Raw genomic sequence first — 12,465 nt, forward strand, 5'->3', positions numbered from 1 at the left:
AGCCCAATAAATGTTTGTGTAAGAAAGGAAGGAAAGAAAAAGGAAGAATGAGTGAAGGAGCTGAAAAAGAGAACCCAAAATGTTTTCTTTTATTTGTAAAGTAGAAGAAAAAGGAAGTTTCCAGTACATCTCAGTTTGTTTCGGCCAACCCATCCCCATCCCTCTGCCAATAAAAAAATGTTAATTAACCAAGGCATACAGTTACATTCTATACCCCCAGTTCCAAAGAAAAGATTTTAAAAAGACCCACACTTAGTCAGGTTGACTGCAAAATAAATCTCTAAGCCACCCTGAGTAAGATACTATTTGGATAGTATTTAACAGAGGTATTTGTTAGATGTAAATAATAATAGTAACAAAATCCAACAACAAAAAAGTGATTACAACTCTGATTTAGTCCAAAAAGTTTCAAATAAAGGATGATTTTGTGTAAGGGGTGGTCGATTTATCCTATTCTGTTGTAAAAAAACATATATAATTAACTTTTGAATTCTCTACACAAGCAATATTCAACCCTGTAAACACTTTTTGTCCGTGCTTCTGCTAAACACATTTTCTAGTAGCCACATTTATTTTAATTTCATTTCTTCAGAACACCCTGTTTTTTGTTTGTTTGCTTGTTTGTTGTGATGAGGTCTTCTTCTACCGACTAGGCTGGAGTGCAGTGGTGAGATCTCGGCTCACTGCATCCTTCACCTCTGAGCTCAAGCAAAAGTAGCTGGGACTACAGGTGCACGTCACCATGCCCAGCTCATTTTGGTATTTTTTTTTTTTTTTTTTTTTTTTGTAGAAACAGGGTCTCACTATGTTGCCCAAGCTGGTCTTGAACTTCTGGCTTCAATTGATTCTCCTGCTTCTGCCTCTCAAAGTGCTGAGATTACATGCGTGAGCCACTGTGCCCAGCCATATTTTCCTTTTTAAAAATAGTATGTGGCCAGGCGTGGTGGCTCACACCTGTAATCCAAGCACTTTGGAGGCCAAGGCGGGCAGATCACCTGAGGTCGGGAGTTCAAGACCAGCCTGACCAACATGGTGAAACCCCGCCTTTAAAAAAAAAAAAAGAAGAAGAAGAAAGAAAAAAAATAGTATGTCAAAATTGAAGTTTTAAGTCTTCCCAATGTTCTAGTACCTGAATACCAAACCATGTTTGGCTTACTGTGTTCCTGATTTCACTTCTTTGTAGCTGAGGAAAATAATCATATTAAGTCTGAAACTGAATTAGCTCTCATTTTTTTTTTAAAAAGCTGAGTGAGTTAAATTACCAACAATTTTGATTAATAAGATATTTAATAATGTCATAAATACCGGAAGCAAGAGCATAAATCATCTGGCAACAACTAGGTTATCTTCTGCTACAAATAAATGTTATTGCCAGTGGATTTCAAAGATTCACTTAAGTACCACAAAAACTGTAAGGTAGGTTCTAGAATGCGACAATTTGGCTGAAAACTCTAGATTTTTCTTGGAAAGAAACTAGCACCAGGGTTAACACTAAGGAACATATCTGCATCATGCAGCACCAAAGAATGTGAGCAGTGGCGAATCTAGATGAGTCTGAAGCAACCACAGTTCTTGCCTCCTCAGAGGAAAGAATTTATCCAAGTGGCATAAGGTAGAAGGGGAGACCAATGTCAGTTTTAGAGCAGGAGTGAAAGTTTATTAGAAAGCTTTAAAGCAGGAACCAAAGGAAGTAAAGTACCCTTGGAAGAGGGCCAAGCAGGCAATTTGTGAGATTCAAGTGCGTGGTGTGACCTTTGACTTGGAATCTTATACGTTGGCATGCTTTTGGGGTCTTCTGTTGCTTCTCCCCGATCCTTCCCTTGAGGTGAGCTGTCTGCATGCACAGTATCCTGCCAGTGTCCCTTTGGGAGGGGCCACATGAACAGTGTGTTTGCTGAAATTGTATGCATGCTCAACTGAGACTTTCTTCTCTCATCAGCTAAGTGTTCCTAGGTCATATACCAGTTAAACTCTGCCATTTTTCTTCTCTCATCAGCTAAGTATTCCTAGGTCATATACCAGTTAAACTCTGTGCATTTTCTTAGGGCACATGCTTCAGCCCACTTGCCTAACTCCTGAAATCTTTCAAGGAAGTTGCTGATCACCAGCTTCAGGTGTTTATTTATTGGGAGACGGCCTTTCCCTGGCACCAGCTAAGACCAATTATTATTTTACAGATACAGTTTAACAACTACCTGACCATCACCTGATGGTCACCTGACATTACTGGCTAGGGGAGCCCTCTCCTGCCCTGGTCATGTCTGACTACCTACTGCAACAAAAGTAACAGGTGCTTGGTAGCAGAAGGAGTGCTATGAAGAGTATTCTATTATTATATGAAGGAATGGGTATGGGGTTCAAAGTGACTTGCCATTAATTGCATATGTTTTTAAAGTCTAATTGTTCTAAACTATCTCAACCAAGGATAATTGCGGTCCTTATTTCCATGAAGCTATGCTCAAGGACACATAGAACTGGAAGATGGTTGAGGTCATCCAGTCCAGTTTGCTCATTTTACATAGGAAACTGAAGATGGGAAATGTGGCCTGCTCATGGTGACCAGATCACGGGGTCCTTTTGAATCCCCTTGTCTCAGCAGCAATTGCACCAAGCACACATTATTTGATTGAAGGGTGATGAGTTGGCTGGGCATGGTGGCTCACGCCTGTAATCCAAGCACTTTGGAGGCCAAGGTGGATGGATTACCTGAGGTCAGGAGTTCAAGACCAGCCTGACCAACATGGTGAAACCCTGTCTTAAAAAAAAAAAAAAAAAAAAAAAGAAAACTGATGAATTTATATTCATGAACAAAGAATGAATAGGATCATCATTATCATTTACATTCTAGATGTGCTTCGAGGTATTGTGTACTAAATATTTATGTCTTTCCAAAATTCATATGTTGAAGTGTTTTTTTTTAATATTTTTCAATTTTTAAAATTTTTTTCAAAGATGGGGTTTCACCATGATGGCCAGGCTGGTCTTGAACTCCTGACCTCAAGTGATCCACCCACCTCAGCCTCCCAAACTGCTAGGATTACAGGCGTGAGCCACCGCGCCCAGCATATGTTGAAGTCTTAACCCTTGATGTGATGGCATTAGGAGGTAAGGCCTTTGGGAAGTAATTAGGTTTAGATAAAGTCATGAGAGTGGAGTCCCCATGATACAATTAGTGCTCTTACAAGAAGAAATACCAGCCAGTTTCAGTGACTCACTGCTGAAATCCCAGCACTTTGGGACGCCAAAGTAGGTGGATCATGAGGTCAGGAGATCGAGACCATCCTGGCCAACATGGTGAAACCCCGTTTCTACTAAAAATACAAAAATTAGCTGGCCGGGGTGGCATGCACCTGTAGTCCCAGCTACTCTGGAGGCTGAGGCAGGAGAATCGCTTGAACCCGGGAGTTGGAGGTTGCAGTGAGCCAAGATTGTGCCACTGCACTCCAGCCTGTGGACAGAGCAAGATTCTGTCTCAAAAAAAGAAGAAGAAGAAGAAATACCAAATCAGTCTCTTTCTCTCTCTCTTTCTGTCCAGCATGTGAGGATACAGCAAGAAGATGGCCATCTATAATCCCGGAAGAGATCCTTCACCAGAAACCAAACTGGCCAGCACCTTGATCTTGGATTTCCCAGCCTCCAGAACTGTGAGAAACAAATGTCTGTTGTTTAACCATACAGTCTGTGGTATTTTGTTATACCAACCCAAGCTCACTAAGACAGAAGGTTTTCCAAAAGAAAGATTTCTAAGAGAGGTGAAGTAAAAATATGATGTAGAATATATTACAGAAAAAACCCTTTTAAAGAACATTTTAAAGGAAATTTTTTAAATTCATAAAATGAGAAAATATAATGAATCCCTATCGTCACTTTAAACAGCGATATTCTACCATTCTTATTACAAATGTATTCCCCTACATTATTTTTCATTTTGCTTTGTTTTGTTTAGTGGAATATTTTTCTTTTTTTATATTAATTTTTTATTTTTATTAACCCACTACCATACTAATGAAGATGGCATAATATTTTTAATTTTTCTTAATTTTTAATTTTCTCTCTTTTTTTTGTAAATTCAGATTTAGGCCTACAGAGAAGATGGTGGAATTATATGTAAGTTGTTTGTTTGAGACAGTCTCACTCTGTCACCCAGACTGGAGTTCAGTGATATGATCTCGGCTCATTGCAACCTCTGCTTCCCAGATTCAAACAATTCTCATGCCTCAGCCTCCCAAGTAACTGGTGCAGGCATGTACCATCACCCCCCAGCTAGTAGTGGAATATTTTTAAAGCAAAACTAAGATTTTGCATGCTTTTTTTTTTTTTTTTTGAGGCACAGTCTTGCTTTGTCACCCAGGTTGGAGTGCAGGTGTATAATCTTGGCTCACTGCAACCTCCACTTTCCAGATTCAACTAATTCTCATGCCTCAGCCTCCCAAGTAGCTGGGATTACAGGCATGCACCACCACATGCAGCTGATTTTAATAATTTTTTTGTAGAGACAGAGTTTCACCATGTTGGCCAGACTGGTCTCGAACTCCTGGCCTCGAGTGATCTGCCTACCTCAGCCTTCCAAATTTCTGGGATTATAGGTGTGAGCCACCATGCCCAGCCCCTTTTTTTTTTTTGAGACAGAATTTCACTATGTTGCCCAGGCTGGAGTTCAGTGGTGCGATCCTGGCTCACTGCAGCCTGGACCTCCTAGGCTCACGTGATCCTCCCACCTCGGCCACAGGTAGCTGGGACTACAGGCACATGCCACCATACCTGGCTAAATTTTTGTATATTTTGTAGACACAAGGTTTTGTTATGTTGCCTGGGCTGGTCTTGAACTCCTGGGATCAAGCAACCTGCCCGCCTTGGCCTCCCAAAGTGCTAGAACTACAGGTATGAGCCACCACGCCTGGCCTTTTGAATCATTTTTACCAATAAATATTTTTTTCTTTTTGAGACAGAGTTTTGAGTTTTGCTCTGTCGCCCAGGCTGGAATACAACGGCACAATTTCGGCACACTGCAGCCTCTGCCTCCTGGGTTCAAGGGATTCTACTGCCTCAGCCTCCCAAATAGCTGGGATTACAGGCGACCGCCACCACACATGGCTAATTTTTGTATTTTTAGGGGAGATGGGTTTTCTCCATGTTGGCCAGGCTGGTCTCGAACTCCTGAACTCAGGTGATCCACCGCTTCGGCCTCCCCAAGTGCTGGGATTACAGGTGTGAGCCAGTGTGCCTGTCCTTGTTACCAATAAATATTTCTATAAGTATCTCTAAGAGAGGAGAACTTTTTAAACAACATAATCACAATAACGTTGTCATTTCCCATAACATTAACAAGAAGTCCTTAACTACGCTAACATCTAGTTCAGGAGAAATTTAACTTTATCAGAGTGTTTATAAATGGATCAAGTTTTCAAGTGATAGCTTTTCAATAAGACTAAGAATTTTAAAAAGGGGAAAACTTTCAACATTAAAATTGCAAACTCATTTTTTCTCATATTGCTCTGCAAATATAAATCTGGGTACTCAGACTCCAGAAGAAGATAAGAATAGGTCTATGAATCAAAACCATTTATCATATTCTGTTATTTTTAGTTATCTGTTTCTTCCTGATGTTTTAACTCAACATCAGTTTAATCTATTTAATCATACTTTTTAAAAAAGAAAAATGTTTTAGATCCATCATGGAAAATTTTGACCAAAAGATAAATTTAGAGCTAAAGCAGGATGGTTGTCAAATCCTGTGTCCATAACTTTGCACAAGACACTTAGTCATTTGGAAAGTCCTGTGTTAATAGTCTGTCCTATGACTCAACTATTTCCCATATAGAGATAGTACAGAACACCCTTAAAAAAAACTCACACCTGGCCAGTCACGGTGGCTCACGCTTGTAATGCCAGCACTTTGGGAGGCTGAGGTGGGTGCATCATGAAGTCAAGAGATCGAAACCATTCTGGCCAACATAGTGAAACCCCGTCTCTACTAAAAATACAAAAATTAGCTGGGTGTGGTGGCGCACACCTGTAGTCCTAGCTACTCAGGAGGCTGAGGAAGGAGAATCGCTTGAACCTGGAGGTGGAGGTTGCAGTGAGCAGAGATTGAGCCACCACACTCCAGCCTGGCAACAGAGTGAGACTCTGTCTCAAAAAAATAAAATTAAAAGCAAACCAAAAAACTCACACCTAGGCTGGGTGCAGTGGCTCAAACCTGTAATCCAAGCACTTTCGGAGGCCGAGGTGGGTGGATCACCTGAGACCAGGAGTTCAAGACCAGCCTGGGCAATACAACAAAACCCTGTCTCTGCTAAAAATACAAAAAATTAGTGGGGCATGGTGGCGGGTGCCTGTAATCCCAGCTACTCGGGAGCCTGAGGCAGAAGAATTGCTGGAACCTCAGAGGCGGAGGCTGCAGTGAGCCGAGATTGCGCCATTGTACTCCACCCTGGGTAAGAAGAGTGAAACCCCCACACCTAAAAAAAGTGTAAACATCACAAAACATAAATGACCACTGGGTCACAGGCCATATTACCCTCCATACTAAAAGTAGACACTAATAATAGTAATTTTGAGATAGGCTATAAAACATGAGGCTCTGAGTAAATTCTTAGTACCGGTGTTTTATTTTTACCAGTGTTTAGAAAGATTATTTCATACATAACAGATGCTTAACAGTATTTGTTGATTCAATGTAATATTGAAACTAAAATTTTCCAACATAGCAAGTACTGAATTCCAGATTATGTAAAATGAAATGGATATGCATTACCCCACATCCTGGAACTGAGTAGGAAAAAAAAGGCTTTCACTCTTTCTTTTCCTTCCTCCCTCCCTCCCTCCCTCCCTTCACTCCCTCCCTCCCTTTGCTCCCTCCCTCCCTTCCTCCCTGCCTTCACTCCCTCCCTCCCTTCCTCCCTGCCTTCCTTCCTTCCTTCTTTTGAGATGTTGTCTTGCGCTGTTGCCCAGGTTGGAATGCAGTGGTGTGGTCATAGCTCACTGCAGCCTTGACCTCCCAGGCTGAAGCTATCCTCCCCACCTCAGCCTCCTGTGTAGCCAGGACCACAGGCACAGACCACCACACCTGGCTAATTTTTTATTTTTTTGTACAGACAAAGTCTCCTTATGTTGCCTAGATGGAAAAGCTTTATCTCATATTTGTGTTTTTAATCTGCATTCAGTCCATTACCTGCTGTCACAAATAGGTACATTTATATATTTATATTCAGTGTCCATGCTGAATTTATGCTTGTGTGGGTGGAGACACATACACACAATGTAATCCCTACATTACCCTCATTTGTAACTTCCAGGGAGCTAGAGGACTGTCCACAGGATGGGCGATGATGGGGACATTTTCTGGATATTGCTAGAAAGGCACTTATCAATACTTTCTGTTTACATATCAGTAAAGTGCTGACTTTTTTTGGAAGAACACCCTACTTGGTAAGGATGTCCTACCTCTCCAGAAAATTTTACTGTTGCCCTAGACCTAAATACATAAAAAAAAGAAAATTGTATTGCACCCTTTTCTAGCCTGAAATTTATCAGAGCTATGTAGAGTTTGCCCTACCTCAACAAACAAACAAGCAAACAAACTAAAAAACAAAACAAAACAAAAAAAGAAAATAAAGCTTTGCCTTATTTATCCCCTGACTTGTAAAGTAAGGAGACTGAAATCCTAAATCCCAGTCCCACAGAAATGCCTACTGGCATTCAATATATTGCTAAAATAATTAATCGGGAGGCCATTAGGCTGAAAAGGCTGCAGTGCCTTGGATTCCTACATAAGCAAACCAAAAGCCAACTTTGTGTAAACAGTAAAACAAAACATAAGCTTAACCAATCAGAAACCACGAACTGGCTGGGCTATCATGTGTGCCATCACGTGTACTAATTACATACCAGCATATATATAAACACAAAATATCAGCTCACATATTTTTCTACCAGCACACTTTCACTCCCAACAACAGTAACATGAACAAAGGAAAAACACATGACCCTCTCCCCAAAGTTTTGGGCTATGTTATGCAAGAAGGATAATATGGGCAAATAAATTCAGGTTAACCAGAGCAAAAAACAAACCAACAAACAAAAAAGTAATGTACCTTGACTCAGTTTTCCTTATAAGTTATGCTTTTTCTTCTCCCATTCATCTTTGTGAATAGGAACAATGCCTTCATTATTTTTGCCACCTCAGAAGAGTGCATCAGAATCACATGAAGAGTTTAAAAAAAAAAAACACACACACACACCAGTTCCCAGGACTACCCTTTATCAGGAACTCCAGAGAGTAGGGCTCAAGAATCTGTGATTTTAACAATTCCTGAGATGCTTTTTCTGTTGACCAATGCCAACAGCATGTGAGAATTACTGCTCGGGGTATCTAGAGCAGGTCACTACATATAGCAGTTTCATATAAATGTTCACTGAACTGGGACCATTTTAATCAGACTTAGCAAGCTTTTTTTTTAACCTCTGAACTTCCAGTGAAACAAAATTAGTTACCAATAGACAGGCGCATGCTATACTTTACGTAGGCATGTAACACCAACCTATATAAACACTAAGAAAATTACAACACTTTGAGTTGGTCTGGTGAAATTATCTCCAGCCTTCTCCCCAAATCTGATTACAGCAATAAATTCCCTTCTTTCCTAAAAAAAAAAAAAAAAAAAAAAAGTTCACTGAATGAGTAAATAAACAAATGAATCAAAACTGGAAATGCACCAGGCGTGGTGGCTCACACCTGTAAATTCCAGCACTTTGGGAGGCTGAGGCTGGTGGATCACTTGAGGTCAGGAGTTCGAGACAAGCCTGGCCAACATGGTGAAACACTGTCCCTACGAAAAACACAAAAATTAGCCGGGTGCGGTGGTGGGTGCCTGTAGTCTCAGCTACTAGGGATGCTAAGGCATGAGAATCATGTGAACCCTTGAGGTGGAGGTTGTTGTGAGCTGCGATCATGCCACTGCACTCCAGCCTGGGTGACGGAGCAAGACTCTGTCTCAAAAATATAAATAAATAAATAAATAAAAGTTTTTAAAAACTAGAAATGAGCAACTCTGTGAGCTCCGACCACACCCAAGACCTACTGGTCTATGAATCTTTTAAATATCTTGCATCTTACATCATTTAGCCCAGATAGATGGTGGCTCAACTCTGTTCTGTGTTCCCTCATTCCACTTCACTCCTGAGCAGCCACTAGGACCCTACCTCAAAAAACAAACAAGCAAACAAACTTAAAAACAAAACAAGAAAATAAATAAAGCTTTGCCTTATTTACCCCCTGACTTGTAAAGTAAGGAGACTAATATCCTAAACCCCAGTCCCACAGAAATGCCTACTGGCATTCAATATATCCCTAATTGGGAGGCCATTAGGCTGAAAAGGCTACAGTACCTTGGGTTCCTACATAAGTAAACCAAAAGCCAACTCAGTGTAAACAGTAAAACAAAACATAAGCTTAACCAATCAGAAACAAGAACTGGCGGGGTATGGTGGCTCATGCCTGTAATCTCAACACTTTGGGAGGGCAAGGTGAGCGCATTTGCTTGAGGTCAGGAGTTCGAGACCAGCCTGGGCAACATGGTGAAACCCCGTTTCACAGGGCGTTGTGGGCATGCACCTGTAGTCCCAGCTATTCAGGAGGCTAAGGTGCGAGGATCCCTTGAGCTTGGGAGGTTGAGCAGAGCAGTAAGCTGTGATTGTGCCACTGCCCTCCAGCCTCAGCAGCAAAGTGAGACCATTTCAAAAAGAAAAACCACAAGCTAACCTTTAACAAGAGACATAACAATCATAAACTGCCAACTCTAACCTCTAACTAGGGACTTTTCCCTTTAACCAATCAAATATTGTATTTGTCTTGCTTGTGTGAGAACCTTATAAAAATGTCCCCCTCATGTTCCCTCTGTAGAACCCTGAACCACTTGAATTGGTGAATTACTGAATGCTTATATAAACTCATTAAAATTTTAAGGTGCTGAGGGCCAGGCGCCCTAGCTTGTACCTGTAATCCCAGCTACTTGAGAGGCTGAGGCAGGAGGATCATTTGAGCCCAGGGGCTGGGGCTACAATGAGCTACGATTGCACCACTACACTCCAGGCTGGGTGACAGAGCAAGATCCTGTGTCCAAAGACATGAATAAATAAAAATTTTATCTTGCTATCTACTGTTTACTTTGCATATGCCAGGCATAGCAGAAGATGCAAAATAATTATAAAGTTTGATACCTGCCTGTATTAGTCCATTTTCACACTGTTAATAAAGACATACTCAAGACTGGGTAATTTATAAAGAAAAAAGAGGTTTAATGGACTCACAATTCCACGTGGCCAGGGAGGCCTCACAATCATGGCAGAAGGCAAGGAGGAGCAAAGTCATGTCTTACATGGGAGCAGGCGAGACAGTGTGAGGGGGAACGGCCTTTATAAAACCATCAGATCTCCTGAGACTTAACACACAAGAACAGCATGAGAAAACCCTACTCCCATGATTCAATTACTTCCCACTGGGTCTCTCCCACAACACATGGGGATTATGGGAACTACAATTCAAAGTGAGATTTGGGTGGGGACACAGCCAAACCATATCACTGCCCTTGGATACTTTTTATGTTTAATGTTGGAAGGAGGAAAAAATATGTCATATCTTATGCTAAAAACTTTGTTGACATCATTTAATTCATTCCTTAGAGCAATTCTGTAAGAGGTGTGGTGGGAGGTGTATTATTATTCCTATTTCATAGGTTAAAAAAAAAATCCCGCAAAGGCTCAAAAGGTTAAATACCAGCTAAAGGTTACATATTGGCACAGTTTGAATTTGAACTTCCCTCTCACTCAGAACCCAAGCTATTGCCACTAACCTATTATACATGCAAGTGCAATGTAAGTTGCTATCACTGATTAGAGCTGATGAAAGGAAAGAGTCTTTGGCAGGTCTAAGGATTCAGCAACTTCACTTTCGAGTTTCATAATTTGAGGGAAGGAAGTTTATTATCTGCAAAATAAGGGAATAATACAAATTGTAAATTTTGTGAGGCTTACCAGATAAAATGTTAACAGCACAGAACCTAACAAAAAGTAAGCACTCAATAAACATTACTTAGTAATTACTTTAAATATGCATATTAAATACATACTACATTTAAATATTTGTATGTTTTTAGGATCAGGCCTGGAGAAAGTTTAAGAAGATGCAAATGAAGAGCTAAAAGCAGATGAAAGTGAGCAGTAGAAACAGAGGAAGTGGCACAGGCAAAGGACCTGAGACAGGAGAGGCAAAGGCACCACAGGCTTGTTTGTTTGCTTGTTTGTTTTAAGATGGAGTCTTGCTCTGTCACCCAGGCTGGAGTGCAGTGGCATGATCTCAGCTCACTGCAACCTCTGTCTCCTGGGTTCAAGGGATTCTCCTGCCTCAGCCTCCCAAGTAGCTGGGATTATAGGGGCAGGCCACCACCATGCCCAGCTAATTTTTTGTATTTTTAGTAGAGACGGGGCTTCACCATGTTGGCCAGCATGGTCTCAATCTCTTGATCTCATGATCCATCCACCCTGGCGTCCCAAAGTGCTAGTATTACAGGCGTAAGCCACCGCGCCCGGCCCAGAAATCGGTTTTAAAGTCCAGTCTGCCGAAAAGAGAGCCCTGCTAGGGGAGGCTGGAAAGATGGGTAACGAACACACCGAGACTTTGGGTGAATATTTCTATATTTATTCAAAGGCAACTGAAGCAATTAAAGGAATTTAACACAAGGAAGAAACTTGTTTAGGTTAGTTGTTTGTTTGTTTGCTTGTTTTGCATTCAATCCCTGTTGATTAGAATTTTAAAAGATTACCCCAAAGGAGAGTGAACAGAATTTCTGTTTCTGTTTTCACTTTTTTATTCTCACTCCCTGTTTCTCTGTCTATCTTTCTCTCTCTTTCTCTGTGTTCAACTAGCTAGCTCACATTTTATAATTTAAAAAACCATTTTTTTTTATTTTTTGAGACGGAGTTTCGCTCTTGTTACCCAGGCTGGAGTGCAATGGTGCGATCTCGGCTCACTGCAACCTCCGCCTCCTGGGTTTGGGCAATTCTCCTGCCTCAGCCTCCTGAGTAGCTGGGATTACAGGCACGCGCCACCGTGCCCAGCTAATTTTTTGTATTTTTAGTAGAGATGGGGTTTCACCATGTTGACCAGGATGGTCTCGATCTCTTGACCTCGTGATCCACCCGCCTCGGCCTCCCAAAGTGCTGGGATTACAGGAGTGAGCCACCGCGCCCGGCTAAAAAACCAATTTTTTAACCAATAAATTTAGTGATAAATATCATCTTGATTGTGGTACCAGTTTCACCAATAAAAACGTCAAAATTTATCAACTTATATACTATAATTTTAGTTTTTTATTTTTTTTAAATTGAGATGACGTTTTTGCTATGTTGCCAAAGCTGGTTGTACCTCTGGGCTCCAGTGATCCTCCCTTCTTGGCCTCCTAAGTA

This window comes from Aotus nancymaae, unplaced genomic scaffold, assembly GCF_030222135.1.
Source record: "Aotus nancymaae isolate 86718 unplaced genomic scaffold, 86718_ANA_hifiasm-v0.15.2.pri h1tg000108l, whole genome shotgun sequence".
In the NCBI taxonomy this organism is placed as follows: Eukaryota; Metazoa; Chordata; class Mammalia; order Primates; family Aotidae; genus Aotus; species Aotus nancymaae.